Genomic DNA, 14,375 nt, shown 5'->3' with positions numbered 1-14,375 from the left:
AGGGTCTAAAGCTGTTTTCCAACACGGCTAGTAAACAGGCAGTTACGCTTGTACAGGTCATTGTCAGAAACTAAGTGTTCTGCCCTATAATGAGGAACAAGGAATGAGGAACTTTTCCAGTTTTAGTTTTCAGAAGTGCTGTTACTGAGCTGCATTCATAAGGGGCCAAACAGCCTCTGCTTTAATAGTTCCCAAAACAGAAATTCAGGCCCAAATACAAATCTGGTAGAAGCAGGTTCAATTCCATTCAAAACTGAATGGTGTCTCCAGATCCAATTCAAGGACAACTCACTTTTGTCATAAATATTTATGTACTATTATTAATCCCAGTGGGAGAACTTTGGGCATGCATTATCAGTTATTTATATACCCTCTACCCCAAGAAAGCTGAGGCTTTTACTCCCTTGGGTCAGATGGAGCAAGTTACTCCAAAGTAAAGCTGGTCAGAAACTTTCTGACAAAGCGAGGGTTTGTTGGATAATCACAATTTGCTAAGGCTGAAACATGTTATTTAAAACATCCTGGGTTTTGATGAGCAGCCACCGAGGCTGGGGCAGGGTCCAGCCCAGCCAAGCAGGCCAGGGCAGCTGCTGGGCCAGGCTGGCTTCCTTTTCCGCTCTGCCGCTGTTCTTGTCAATTCCCTGGCGGGCTGTGGAGCCCGGGGGGGGGGGGCGGCTTGCAGCACATTTCTAAAACTTCATCGTCCCAGGACCCAGAGCAAGTTGAAAAACAAGCAAGCAAACAAAAAAAAGAAAGAAAATCCTTGCAAAATGGAAACTTTTCAAGCCAGCGGTACTCAACAGTAGTTAAAACAAAATAAAACAAACCAAGATCTTGGTATTTGAAACCACAGTTCGAGAAAAATTGGTCAGGAAAGATTCTCCCCCAGGTCAGCACACTGGTCAATATTCTCTATCCTTTGCCTGTGTTGTGCATACATCTACAACTGGAAAAGCACATGCTTTAAAGCATGTAACGTATACTTTGCTTATCTTTGCTTATCTGCAGTCTGAACAGTGCAACTCTGATCGAACAGGAGATTCAGCGAGCAGTAGATTTTGTCTGAGTGTATGCATGCACGTGTGTGTGCGCACATGTGTGTGCATGAAGTCAGAGTACAAAAATCACAGAAATGCAATGCTGGCATACAGTGAGAGCTGTTGGAAATGTTTCATGTTTAAAGACAAAAGCTGATGTGTTCCCGATGAAAATTTTCTTGGCTCTGCAATTATTTCACCCAAGGTGCGCCTTTCTGTGTGCATCTGGAAAGGTATGTAATTATTTTTCTGACTGAGTTTCATGTTTTAGTAACAGGTGGTTGGACTAATCCTCAGAAAATAGCATGCAACACACAAAGCTTAACTCATTTTGAATACTGCTTTTACCATCTGAATCAGCACACACCCAGCTTAAAGGTTATGAAACCTCTTGAGTGAAACTGTCCAAGTTACTTACCTCTCCCCTAATATACGAACAGTGAGGATGTTACACAAATATTCTCATCTGTGTTTTATCCTAAACCTTTAGGCCACACCTTCAGTTGGAATAAATAGGAGTAACTAAACTGGTATCAGCAAGACAATGCATATGCTTAAAATTAAAGGAATGTATTGCTAAACCCAGAGTTTTCATTATCTCACAGAATTTAGCCATCTTTCCAAAGATTTGCTAAAAAGTGTACAGTTCTCCTTTAAATTCCTTTCCTTACTCCACTTTCAAGTTTTCTTTATTTTTTAATTCCTTTCTTCTTCCTACTTCTACTACCACTCCTCTGCTTCCTCCCTCTACTGGGGGAGGGGAAAGGGAAGAATAAGTGCTTTGTTGTTACTCCCCTCCCCCAGCTTGTAAAGTTTTCTTCTCATATCCCACTGGAAAATAGCATTTCCCCAACCATTTTAATAAATACTGCAATTTTTAATTGACAATTAGATGTTTGAAAAAGAGAAGGGGAAAAAAAATAGGCAGACTTTGTGGGGAGAAAGAATGCATCACTTTTTTTTTTTTTTGTTGTTGGACACGTGATGTGTAACTGCAGAGTGGGACTCTGCATCGCTCTGTCTACATTCGTGATCGTATCACTCCCACCAGTGAGAGTCGAGCAAACTGAACTAATTGAAAAGTGAGAGAAGCCACTCCCTCCAGCTACTGCAGCTCCATCTTCCTCAATTACTTGCTTTTGAGGCCTTTTAGGGTTTTGCTTCTCTATTCTCTATTCTACAGGAATTTCCTATTCCTGGCTATTTCAGTCCCTTCCCCTGCCCTTCCACTTTATGAAGTGATCAGCTGTTAAACAATTCCCACTGACAGGAAGTGCCATTACTGCACTTGAACACTTAATGTTCCAGACACGGAGGAAATGCAGGGCAGTCTGCACCAGCCTCCCTGCCTACTCAAAGACCATCCTAATATCAGTTTAAAATTCCAAGCAGTCTCTTCTGTATCATCTGCTTATTCCTCTTTCAGCCTTAACTACACTCCAAAAGCCAGTCAATTGTTTGAAAGGGGCAATTTGTTGTCTCAAATAAGGTCAACTGCATAATGAATAATTTCACATAAATCATAAATGTGTTAAATTAAATCACTATTGAAGACCCTGGAAAAAGAGCATAAGTCACCAATTTTAGAATCATACAAATCTAACCAGTCAAAGGAACTCTGAACTGACAGGGAGGGGATCATTAGAAAACAAACAAACAAACAAACAACAAAACAGACTTAATTTGCACAACTGTTGTAATCTTTACAGAGAGCCTTCTATCTAAAAAAATCCCTTACTCCTTTCAATTAAAAAAAGTTTATTATATTGCTGACTATATTTTAATGTTGCTGTATGAACTCACTTTGATTTTAAAAAAATCCCCCTTCTCCCCCCACAATATCCATCAGTTTATAGGGTTCTATTGGCAACTCAGGGAACAGAAAAATAACTAGGCTTTTGGGTAAATTATTTAAAAAAAAAAAAAGAAGAAAGAAAAAAGATGATGGCAGAAAGGTTGAATGCATGTAATTTGCTAAAATTATGGCTAAGGGAGGATATGATAACAGCCTAAAATATTTAACGTGTGTAAACATTAAAGACTGTCATGAAACAGTGTGGGCTGAAATGAAATTAGACTGAATACCAACACAGTCTCCTAGACTATGGAATATTTTGCTAACAGGAGTGGTGTTTGAATCACTTAAAACTAGACTGGACAAGGAACTGGAGAACATACTACATGGTTAGAGACACAGCTACATCAAAGCGTGATTTTCAGTCTATGAGTCACCGTGACAGCTGTGCCCCGCTGGGAAAATGCAGATCACAAAGCTCAGGATGAAGCACATGAGAGTCAGAGACAAAGCTTTCTCTGTCAAGGGGAGCTGGCTACGCAGCGGTCTTCAATGAAGAGATCAGGCAAATCCAGAGTCTGAGCATCTTTAGGCCATGCTGCAAAACTACCTCCCTCAATAAGTCTCTCCACTAGGAGACAACCATAATACTGATAGTTTCTTCTACTCTGAAAGTGCAACCACGGACTAAAACAAAGTAAAGAAAAAAGAAAAGCCAAACATACCACCAGATCTTATCCCAGAAGAACTTTGATTCTGAAACAGAAATGAGATGACAAATGCTCCATGAAGTCCACCACAGACACTCCTTCTGTGCAGTGGTGCCCACATACTGACCTCTGAATAAAGCTCCTTAATCCAAAAGAAGAGTTATTCCAGGAAAATTATTAAATACAGGTTTTCTAATAGTTGATTTTCTCATATAAGTAACCTCATAGGGCCATAGCACAAAAGAATCCTGAAATTACAGGGAAGTGGACCATTTGCACAATCTTCTTTCATTTTTTATTTTAAAATAGCAATTTTAAAATTGCACATACAGTCTGCCCAGTAAAAGCTGCTGTTTAAAATCATGGTATTGAATGAAGATGAACTCAGGCCTATACTGATTGACACTCAGAGTCTACGTGTATGTCACAAAATTGAAGTTTTCCAGCATAGTTTTATTATATTTATGTTGTATAAGTCCCTCCTAGTCATCAAAGCCTCACATAAGCAGTGAAGTTTGTTGCGATCATTTGTGAGGTTTATATACTTCAGGTAACTCTCTCTGTTTGAATGACAAAAATGAAGGCAACTGTTCCAAACAGGCTCCACAAAACGAAAAGCTGTAACAACAGAAATCCTCTTTCTTCATCCAAAATAACTGCAGCTGGCAATTACCCATGACTAATTTTGTAATTATGAAATTCACTTTCATCTGAAAGCAAATGGGAATTTGGAAACAGACAGTGGTCATTCTCATTGTCTTACTTGGACAGAGTTACTCCTGGTGCACTTCCAGGAAAGCCCACCCTACTATAACGGTGTTGAACATGGCCATTTAACAGGCATGGATTTGTGCAAATAATACTGCTGTGTACTAGCAAATTCGCCTAAATATTAGGAACATTTATGTCATACACTGTAGTTTTAAGTGGTTCTGTTCTAATCTAATTATAACAAAGTTCATTTACCCCTCCCCCACTTCCCAGATACACCTCAAACTAGAAAATAAAACTACAGTTCTGCAGAAAGTTTGACTTGGCTTTGGGTTGAGAGATACTGAATTACTGGATTTATTCCAAATGTTAAAAAGTCTCACATTTTTAAACTTGAAAACTCCTGTGTTTTTCTTTTTAGAATAGATAGCACTGTAGTCTAAACTATAGCATAAATAGACAAAACCAAATACCATGTTTTTCTCCTAAAATTAGTTTAAATGTAACCTTGTCAAACCTTTCTGGTTCTGACCTGAACAGAATTCTGGTTACATTGATGTGATTTCATAAAGCACTTTAACTCCAAGAGTTCTGCGTATAATCAGCTCCTGATTTCCTGTGGGTGAATTATCCAATTTGCAGGTTAAACCAGACTCCGCCATCTCCAGAAACACCCCTTGCTGCTGAGTAAGTGACACAGAGTACACGCTACACTGCCTGCCCTTTTTCACTGTTTGGTAATTTATAGGTTTTTAAAACAGGAATTGAATGTATATTATTCTTATAACCTGACATCTATTCTGTATGATGGGTTTTGCTTTATGTGCATGTCTCCTCCCTACCCCTTAAACCCCCTTAATCTCCAAAGGTAACTGAAAGTGAACTACGATTTTGTCAAATGCCTGTGAGTTTGCTGACAGACTGCCTGAACATTCACTTATTTTCTCAAGTATTTTCTTACTAAACATACCTTTATAAAAAAAGTCTTTTATTAGCAGACACAGAGTTAGTTTAGCGACTTCTGTTTTTTATGTGATCTTATCTTGTGGTCTTTCCTTTTCATTTAAACCCATGTTAAATGATGGGGCTGAGATTATTAAAAGAAGCGTTATGTAGGCTACAGGAAACTAATGTGGGATCCTTTTAAATCTCTTCCTCAACCATCATTCATTTGTCCTACTTTTTCTTTTTTTGGTTCAATTACTAGCAGACAATAATGCTGGGGCCATAACAGCACGTCCACCTCAATGGAAAGGTACTATTTTTGTACGGTCTGACAGGCCTGTTCCTGTGTTCCTTTGCACAAACAGTTGCATGTCTAATTTAAATTATGTTAGTGCATGCAATTAGTGCTGGTGTGGCAATACATAGCCACTTGAGCATGTAGGTGCACAGTCTTTACATTAAATCCTCAAACTGCCTTTCTACAGGGAGATGAAGACAGCGGCCCATGTCAATACATCAAATAAACAACCGTCCAGCTTCAAAGTTTTGATGTAGCTTTTAAACCAAAGATGCATAAAGCATTACCAAAGAAATGAAGCAAGGTGTATATATGCAAAGAAAGATTTGTGCATCTTTGTTCTCCAGAACACTGAGGAAAAGCAGCTCCATCATGAGTACTAATGCAAAACACATATTGGGTCGAACAGTCAGAAGGAAAAGTGTTCTTGGGGTGATTCTCAAAAGCTGGGGTTTTATTTGCATAATAGAGCAGATAATTTGCAAGACCTGCCATCTCTTATTTCTGTCATCAAAGAGGAAACAGAAATAACAGAATGTGACTTGTGGCTAACCATGTGACAAAAAACTGAAGAACATGAACCTCCTCCTGGACTGTCTACGGAAAAAATCACAGGACACAGTTTGTTTGCACAAGCTATTTGATGAATCATTCTGAACAAACAGACTTGAATCAGGTGATTTAAAATCAAAAAAGGGTTAAATTAGATTATTGATGATGACTGTGATCAAATCTGTAAGTAGCTTATTTTATCTAATTCCAAAAAATATTACTTTTTATCTAAACAGATTACCCAATGCCTAAGTTTAAAGCATTTAAGTATTTCATGATAAAGTGAGCCGCAGTAAGCAATATTTTGAATGAAGAAGAAGAAAGTTTTGAGCCTCTTGCAGCAGTTCCAGTTTGGGTCATTTTATTCAACCTAGTATAGTCTATATAGAATAAAATAGTATTTTATTCAACCTAGTCTGCTCATTCCAAAACCAAACCTGACTCTCACTGACATGATAAATGGCACTTGCCCTACTCCAGATGCTGTCAGTCTTTTTTTCTTTTAAAGCACACTAATATTCAAACATCTTCTGTGTGGAAACAAATTCAGCAGTTTCTCTTTCTATAACTATCTCTGACATAGATAGCACCAACGGCTTCTGCACAAACAGGCAGGAGCTTTCAGATAGGTTATCAGTCACTGCACACAGGCTGGGTATAGATCCCCAAATCTTCCTGGACATATCAGGTTCCAGAATTAGGGTTTTTGGATCAATTCTATTGTCACTTGGTAGGCTTTGAAGAAGGAACTGCTGTTCCTGCTTCACAGAATAAATAATCCTGCAAAATATTGATCATTCAGTTCCAATAAAGCACTCCGTACCTTGCAAACTATAAACTATATTCTTAGCTGTATTTGGTAGATTGTTCTTCTTTCAGTACTCTTTCTCCCTCTCTCTCTCCAGAGTTTTATCGACAAGCCTAAAATAAGTGATTTCTCAGAGCACAGACATGCTCTTTCTAAGAACACAGATATCTCTTAAGAAAATCTGCACCAAGATGTTCAAAAAGCATTGCTGCACGTGGGAAGTTGCATTTCACAAGCCTCTCACGACACTGCCTCTGTTATGCATGCCAATAAAACCAGGGCATAGGCCCTCGGAGGTAAGCACTGTATTTATTTGGTCTTTAAGCTTTGATAGAGTATTAGCTGCTGTGTGATCTTTATTAGAAGCAAGGAAACACTATGTAGTTTGTCAGGCAGTGGCAGATGTGAAGTAGTGTGTGTGGTTGTTTTTTTACTCCTAGCAAGTTCTGACAGCCCTGCAAACAAACACTTGACCATATACTGTCTATCAGTGTACAATGTGCATTTGATTGTGCTTTTTATTTCAAGCTTTCATTCACTATAGTGGAGTTACGGTCAAAAAAGAACGATCTGAAAATAGGCCCTTCCTCACTATGCTTCTTAATGTCTTATTAATAACAACTTTTATTGTATTTGCATGTACTGTGCAGGTACATGGACACTGAGAGGGAAACGTATAAACAAGATTTGTGCTGGTTGCCCAGATTGACCCTGGTGACACTCCCTCTTTTATATAATAAATCAATACCTCCCTGTGGAGGAAAAGCTGGAAGTAGCTTATCACTGAATTTCAAACGACAGGCAGATCTCCGTCCCTACTCAGCTGCTCATTGCTGCCATCTCAGAATTTGCTGGCAAGCTGCTTTTTATGGCTGCCTTTGGCTCATCTGGCCTGAAATCAATAAATTTGAACACAAATGCAAGGAGGTTTCTGCCAACTTGGCTCCTTTTGCCGGCAGAGGGCTTTAGGACCATCCCATAAGCATCCTTGCCCCCAGACTGAGCAGGGGGCAGCAACTCTTTAGCCTCAGCTGGGTGAACACGTGCATCTGTGGCTCTTGCACATGGGTACACGTCGTCTTGCAGTGGAAGTGGGAGCCTACACCCATCCTGGGCACTGCTCCATATTCCCTGCGTACCCTGAAAGCTCAGAACTCCAGCCTGTGCCACCTCTTCCCTTTCAAGAGGATGACTGATTTACAGGAATGGCACGACTGATTTGCTTGACAGAAACGCAACAGGAAAACCTAAGCTGGTAATCCCACCCTTCCCTATGCCAGGCAAAACTGAGAAATTACTTTTTCTCCATCTCTTTCCAGACTGTGTTAAAGAACAGAAATAAAAATCCTTTTGGCTCTGGTAACTAGACCTTTGCCCATCATAGGATTCAAATGCATGGAGAGTCAGAAATATATACTAAACTTTCCAGGGATGTAAACACAGAAGCTGTAGACATAAAGACCTTAAATTACATTTAGGGTTTTTTCCTGTTATCTAAGTATCTGACCCCTTGCAATAGCTTGTGTTTTAACCTGCGAGTTGCAATTAAGGGGTAAACTGCTAGTTGCTTCAGCCACCAGGCTTAAATACTTGTTCTTATCACCATAGAAATCTCAGCGTAGTGATGTGCCTGTCAGAACCGACTAAAGAACCTGAACATTTGCCTCATTTACACAAAAATTTGATCTGGATCCATGACTCATATCTGCCTGAACCAGAAAGCTGACACTGAATACCGGGAACTTCAGACACCAAGTTGAAGAGGAACCATCCTTAATCTTTGAAGGAGAGCTCAGAATACACTTTTTTCCGTTATTAAACTGAAATACATATTAGTCAGTTTTAGAAGAGTTTCACCATTTTCAGTCTCGGGAAATATCATAGTTCCCAAGAGCTGCAGCCACAAACTAGAACCCCATTGTGTGAACTATTGTACAAAAAGACGGAGATACTTTACAAATGTATAATTTATAATGGAAGTAGGAAATTAAAATTTTTCCTTTATGCTGAAAGGGCATGACTGATAATGCACACTCTGTACTGGTCCTGCTGAGTGTGCTTTTTAAACCCATATGAATTTGCACTAGAAATAATACTGGAAGTACTGGCAAATTATTTCTCAGCTTCAGCTTAGGGCAGGGACCATGAATCCTTTGGACCGGTGCAGACTGCAGGGTAAGAATGTTTCCTTTTAAAAGCGACTGCGCAGAGGCTATTCTGCTGAGGTTACATAGATGACAAGTTAAAGATTCCAGTTGTCCCAGTATATGCAAGGCTTTCTCGTTAATAACTCAGCTGTCTGTCCAAGCTCAGCCTATTGTGACAGGTATGACTGCACTCCCATTTTACTCATGCAGTTATGATTGCATACGGTATTTAATTAATTACGTACATAACTAGGCAATTATATATCTCACAAAGTACTTATACAGTTATGTGACTTATATTTGAACTGAAAGCACAGAACCAACTGTGCAACTGTATATACACTTGTGACAGATGTAAATCACAAATCAGTTGTCTTTGCTTAACCGTGTGCAGTTGTCAGCCATTAACCCTATTTATGTTTTGTACCAGACATGCTTCAGTTTATTAGGTAACAGCTTTCCCAATTGGATGGCAGTGTTAGGAGGGAAAGGTTTACAGTAAGAGATTTCATAGGTCTCAAGCAGAAAATTGAAAGCTGCTTTCTGAGAAGGATATGGTGAGAATAAACAGCGTAGTTTTTCTTCAAAGCAATGTGGTAAAGTACACAGGTAAGCATGTTTCCTCTCCAACAGCCATCTGGCCCAGCACAGGCTTTGTCCCTCTCTTGTCATTAGCATTGTTTTTATTTCATTCTTAATACAACAAGGCAGCAAGAGAAGAACAATAACACATTCACAATAGCACAAAAAGTGACTTCCGTGTTATGGTGTCGACCAAATCTCTCTTGACCTTTTTGTTTCTTCTGCATTTGAAAGACAAAGAGAGAATGGAGTGGGGAATATGTCTTTTCATATACATAAGGCACTTATTCTCATTTATCCTCTCTCTTTTTAATTTAAAAGCACTTCTGTGGTGCTTGCTTAACATTCATGTCACACTGTGCATAGATACATAGGCACATTATTATTTTTTTCTGTCCTTAAGTACATTACTTTTTGCAAGGCAGCAGCTGAAGAAGTCAGAGCACTCTCATTTCCCCTTTATCATCGCCCCTCTTCCCTTCAGTGACACTTCTTCACTTTTGTCTGCCCCACTTCCAGTCACAGGCCCCGTATCACCTTTTAATCGGTGGGATCCCAGAAAAGGTACCAAATGAAACCCCAGCTCCAGTGATACCCTGAACAGTGCTGAGCAGGAGCTCTCCTGAGCCTGATAATAAGAATTAAACCATAGAGTGACATTGACTTATTCTTTGTGAAGTAGGGTAGGATTAACAGGAAACCTGAACAGAGATTACTGGACACATCATCCAGTTTGATCTGTAAATCCTGAAAAAAATAATCAAAGAGTAAACAGAGGAAGAAGCAGGGAGGTTTGGAGGTGTGCCCTGTTGTCCTGTGCTCAGCGCCATACTATGGTGAGGATAAGCCACCATTTCGCTGAGGCTGCAGGAGCATTATTTACCCAGAGCACCGCTGTGAAGAAACTGTTCCGAAAACATTTTGGAGGACCCTTTCATTAGCCTCCCTCCATGATCAGAAAGATCCTGCTAAAGAAAACAGATGACTTGGAGTTCACCGAAATGATGACCCCCAGTGTCTTCCCCTGCGGTGACATCCCCATCCCTGGCACACGAGCACCCACAGGCACTGCTCTCCCCACTCTGATCGCTGTGTAAATTTTGATCATGGAGGTTTGGGGTTTTGGTTTGGGCTGGGTTTTTTGTTTGTTTGTTGGGTTGGTTGGTTTTTTTTTGGTTGTTTGGGTTTTTTTTTTGTCTCCAGGTTTCTATGAATGGGACGACAGGAAAAAAAAAAAAAAAAAAAAAAAAAAGAACACAACTCTAAGTGCAACTGCTTGAATAGTTTTAGCGGCTGAACCGTCCGGGAAACTAAGTCCCAGTGCCCTCTGCTGGCATCGGGGAGGAAGGTGTGGTGGGGAGCGCGGGTGGGGAGGGGAGGGGTGGCAGAAAGAGGAGGGAAGTGTTATTAAGCAATAGTAAAAGGAAACTGTGTCAATAAAGTGGGTATGGCCTGAAAACTATAATCGCATAGCAAAGCTATTAAATTGTTGGCAGGCTGGGTTGTTAGTGTAATGTACAGTACATGCCAAAAAGCATATTGCTGGTATGAAACCAGGAATAAGCCAGGATGTTGAAACAACTTCTGTTTTGGGGGTGGGGAAGGGGAGATAACGAAACTCTCTTTAATATAAGGCAATATCTGTACTTTTGATACAGAAGATCACTTATTTTTAAAAACTTTTAAAAATCATTATTTTTGGCTTTTAAATTTCACATTGGAAAAAATTAGTAAGGGAGGTAAGGAAGAAAACTTTTGATTATCTAGTACTTAATGTCTTTATTTTAAGCTGAGAAAAGCAGTTGCGCAACAATGACATTACCACATGAATCTGGTCCTGGAAGAAATTATATCATGTGTGCTTATGGGAACTTAATCCATGAGGTCCCAGGAATGCTGGGATTGTATGTGTGTACATGCACGCACGCACACACACACTGACAGAACGGTTCATGGAAAATCTGTTTCAGACAGTCATTTTTGGATAGAACAACTCATTCTTGCCCTGTTAGGAAAGCAGATTGTACAATTTTATTGGTACCACTGCGCTGACATTTAGTGAATTTGCAAGATCAAGAAGTACTTCGTAATACACAGTTGTAGATCAGTAATCCACAGGATCTTATCAACTGCCTCAGTATAAGTTAAAACAAACCTAACATTACAGACAAACAGATTAACTGCAGTAGAACAGCAGGACTATGTAAGAAAAGAGAGTTTAACAGAAATTCAAGCAACAAACTTTGACAAACTAGTCGTTAAAAATATATATAATACTGGGAAAGTACTTTTCAATTCGTGTAATAACAGCAGCAACTTTTTTTTTCAGATTTACTGAAGAGGCTATGTCAAGAATGGGGAGTCACACAGAATTCACAAGACACAAAGGCGCTGGGGAAGTGAAGCCCATAACAGGAGAGCTGGACGGAGATGGGATTCAGCTGCTGCATGAGGAAGCAACTTGGGGAAGTGACAATTTTGTCTGTTTTTCTGCCAGGAAGACAGGGGAGGAGTCTACTCTGTACAGTCTGAATAGAACTGGAAAGGACTGCAATCACTCACTGGAAGATTGATGTGACTATTGCAAATCTGTGTACAGCGTCCTTTTCCCCCCTGCTATGTCCAGCACCAGTTTCAGAAATGTCATATCCTAAGTTGTTCAGTAAGTAGCTGCAGTATTTATCACACCTGGAGAGGACAAACACCACTGAAGATTTGCAGCATTGCATCTATTCTGTTCTCTGTGATTCTACTAAATCCAGCTTAGGTAATCCTAATGTATACCCATTTAATTACAGTAAAAGCAATTCAATTTCTGACATCTAAATTAACCTAGCGCATGTTGAAACCTACTAGAAATGGTGACAAGACCTTGTGTGAAATCAGGTTCATGCATGATACTTTTTCTTAAAAAAACATGTATTATACACTTGTTACACTAGAACTTGAGGTGAGGATCACATAGAGATCCCGGTAACCACCACCAGATCAACCACACAGTATCAGCCTGAAAAAGCTTAAAATCTCGGTCACCTTTCTGATATAAAAATAAATCAATACAAAAATTTTCCTGCTAGCCAGTTAGGTTAGGGTCTTTTTCTGTACGAAACACATGTTGATATTTGATTACTCCCTTTAATAGTGTCCATCTGTGGAAAAGGCTGCAGTGCCAATACATATGCATGAAAGCAATAATCTTATTTTCAATACCAAGGATTGTTTTATCTGCTTCATCTTTAATATTCCACTGATGAGAACAGGTTGTGCATATGGTTCTGCAGCAGCTTGTTTGCAGTCCATTTCATTGTGAACACCTCCCTTTTCACACCTTCCCTTCCCCACCTGAGCTGATTCTTTATACAATGCAGCAACATTAGCTTTTATATAGTGTTCATCATCTGGCCCAAGCCTAAACCTCCTCGTGGGCAGGATATTAAATCATAAACAGCTCAGGACTAGTTCTGATAATGAAGGTTAAATATTCTACCAAATGCAACAGAAAAGAAAAAAAAAAGAAAAGAAAGAGTCTCTTCTCTTACCTAAGTGTGGTCATAGCTCACTTGAACAATAACCACGTGTGAATCAGGGTTATGGTGAGGCTGTAAACATGGTCCCCTGGAGACAGTTACCAAACCTGTCTTGTGGAGAAGCATCTGAGGTGTAATATACACTGGGAAAAGTGAAATTAAACACATGTATGAAACACATGTATGTAGCTATCTTTTTATGTGTTCCCTGCATACTCTTCTGGGAAAAGCCTGGTTTGTCTGTGTATGGTTCAGGGTCTTCCACATGCCATAGAAGTCCCACATTCTGCAAGCTCTCACAAGCAGACAAGGATAAGCAAGCCTCACAGTCCCATTTTGCCCCCTTTAGGAGTGGTGGTGTGTAAGGTCTCCATCTGTCTCACGTAGTGCTTCGAGGAGGCTGTAAGGAAAACAGCGATCAGCAGGGAAAGGCCCTAAGGGTGGCCTCTGTTGCACTCGCCACACTGCAGACTCCCCTACTCTGTTGGGAGTGCTCTCTGTATCTCTGGCTTTAATGTAAGGAAGCCAAATTACATCTGTGAAGTACAAATAAGTGTAGGAACAATAATGCATCATCTTACTGGACGTGTCTATTTTGAAGTTGGACATTGCATTAATTTGCAAAAATTGATCTTTCCAGACAGAGAAGACTTTTTTTTCCCCCTCTATAGACAGTTAACAACAAGATCCAAATTCAAACTAACAACTGGAAAAAGATCTCGCTTTAAATATCTGAGATTATCTGAGATGTTTGTTGGTGATAACAACTGGATTAGTCACATTAGTTTTAATTGTCTCAGATTGCAAATTGAGATCTGTCACAAGTACTTCAATACTTCAGGTTCTCTTGTTGGTAGGGCAGACATCAATTAAATGCATTGAGGAAGTCAGATATTTTAAAAAGTGCTTAGATAAATGTGATCAATGTGAATGGAGCCTGACAATAATTTTTTGATCCTGAAAACAAAAAATATTCCCAAGAAACAGATAGTAAGTTGTCCCTAAACTTACAAATCCAGTTCCAAACTAACATCATATTTTTCAGCTTTTGTAGAAACTAGCACTACAGTCTCATGAAGAATCAACTTGGGGGAGTAAACTCAAAATAAATGGGGAGATTGAAAGCATGCTAATAATATCAGTTTGGGGTAACCTTTACAATATCTCACTGCCAAAGAATCAGCATTCATAAAAGGTTAAGTTCTTTGAGAACTTACAAGCCGAATACCCCAAAATTGAAGCATGCATAATCATTAGTTGCTT

General features: G+C 39.5%; 1 long non-coding RNA gene across 1 annotated transcript; it reads left to right on the top strand.

Moving 5' to 3' along the window:
• Window positions 1-1,047: 1,047 nt before the first annotated feature.
• Window positions 1,048-13,088, top strand: LOC119155124. The gene is made up of 3 exons (XR_005106614.1): window positions 1,048-1,270; window positions 6,954-7,152; window positions 11,915-13,088. It is a non-coding gene; the product is annotated as an uncharacterized LOC119155124 (long non-coding RNA).
• Window positions 13,089-14,375: the final 1,287 nt, after the last annotated feature.

Source organism: Falco rusticolus, chromosome 10 (genome assembly GCF_015220075.1).
Source record: "Falco rusticolus isolate bFalRus1 chromosome 10, bFalRus1.pri, whole genome shotgun sequence".
Classification (NCBI taxonomy): Eukaryota; Metazoa; Chordata; class Aves; order Falconiformes; family Falconidae; genus Falco; species Falco rusticolus.
Note: the sequence above shows the minus strand (reverse complement) of the source record. Positions and strands in the feature narration are given on the sequence as shown.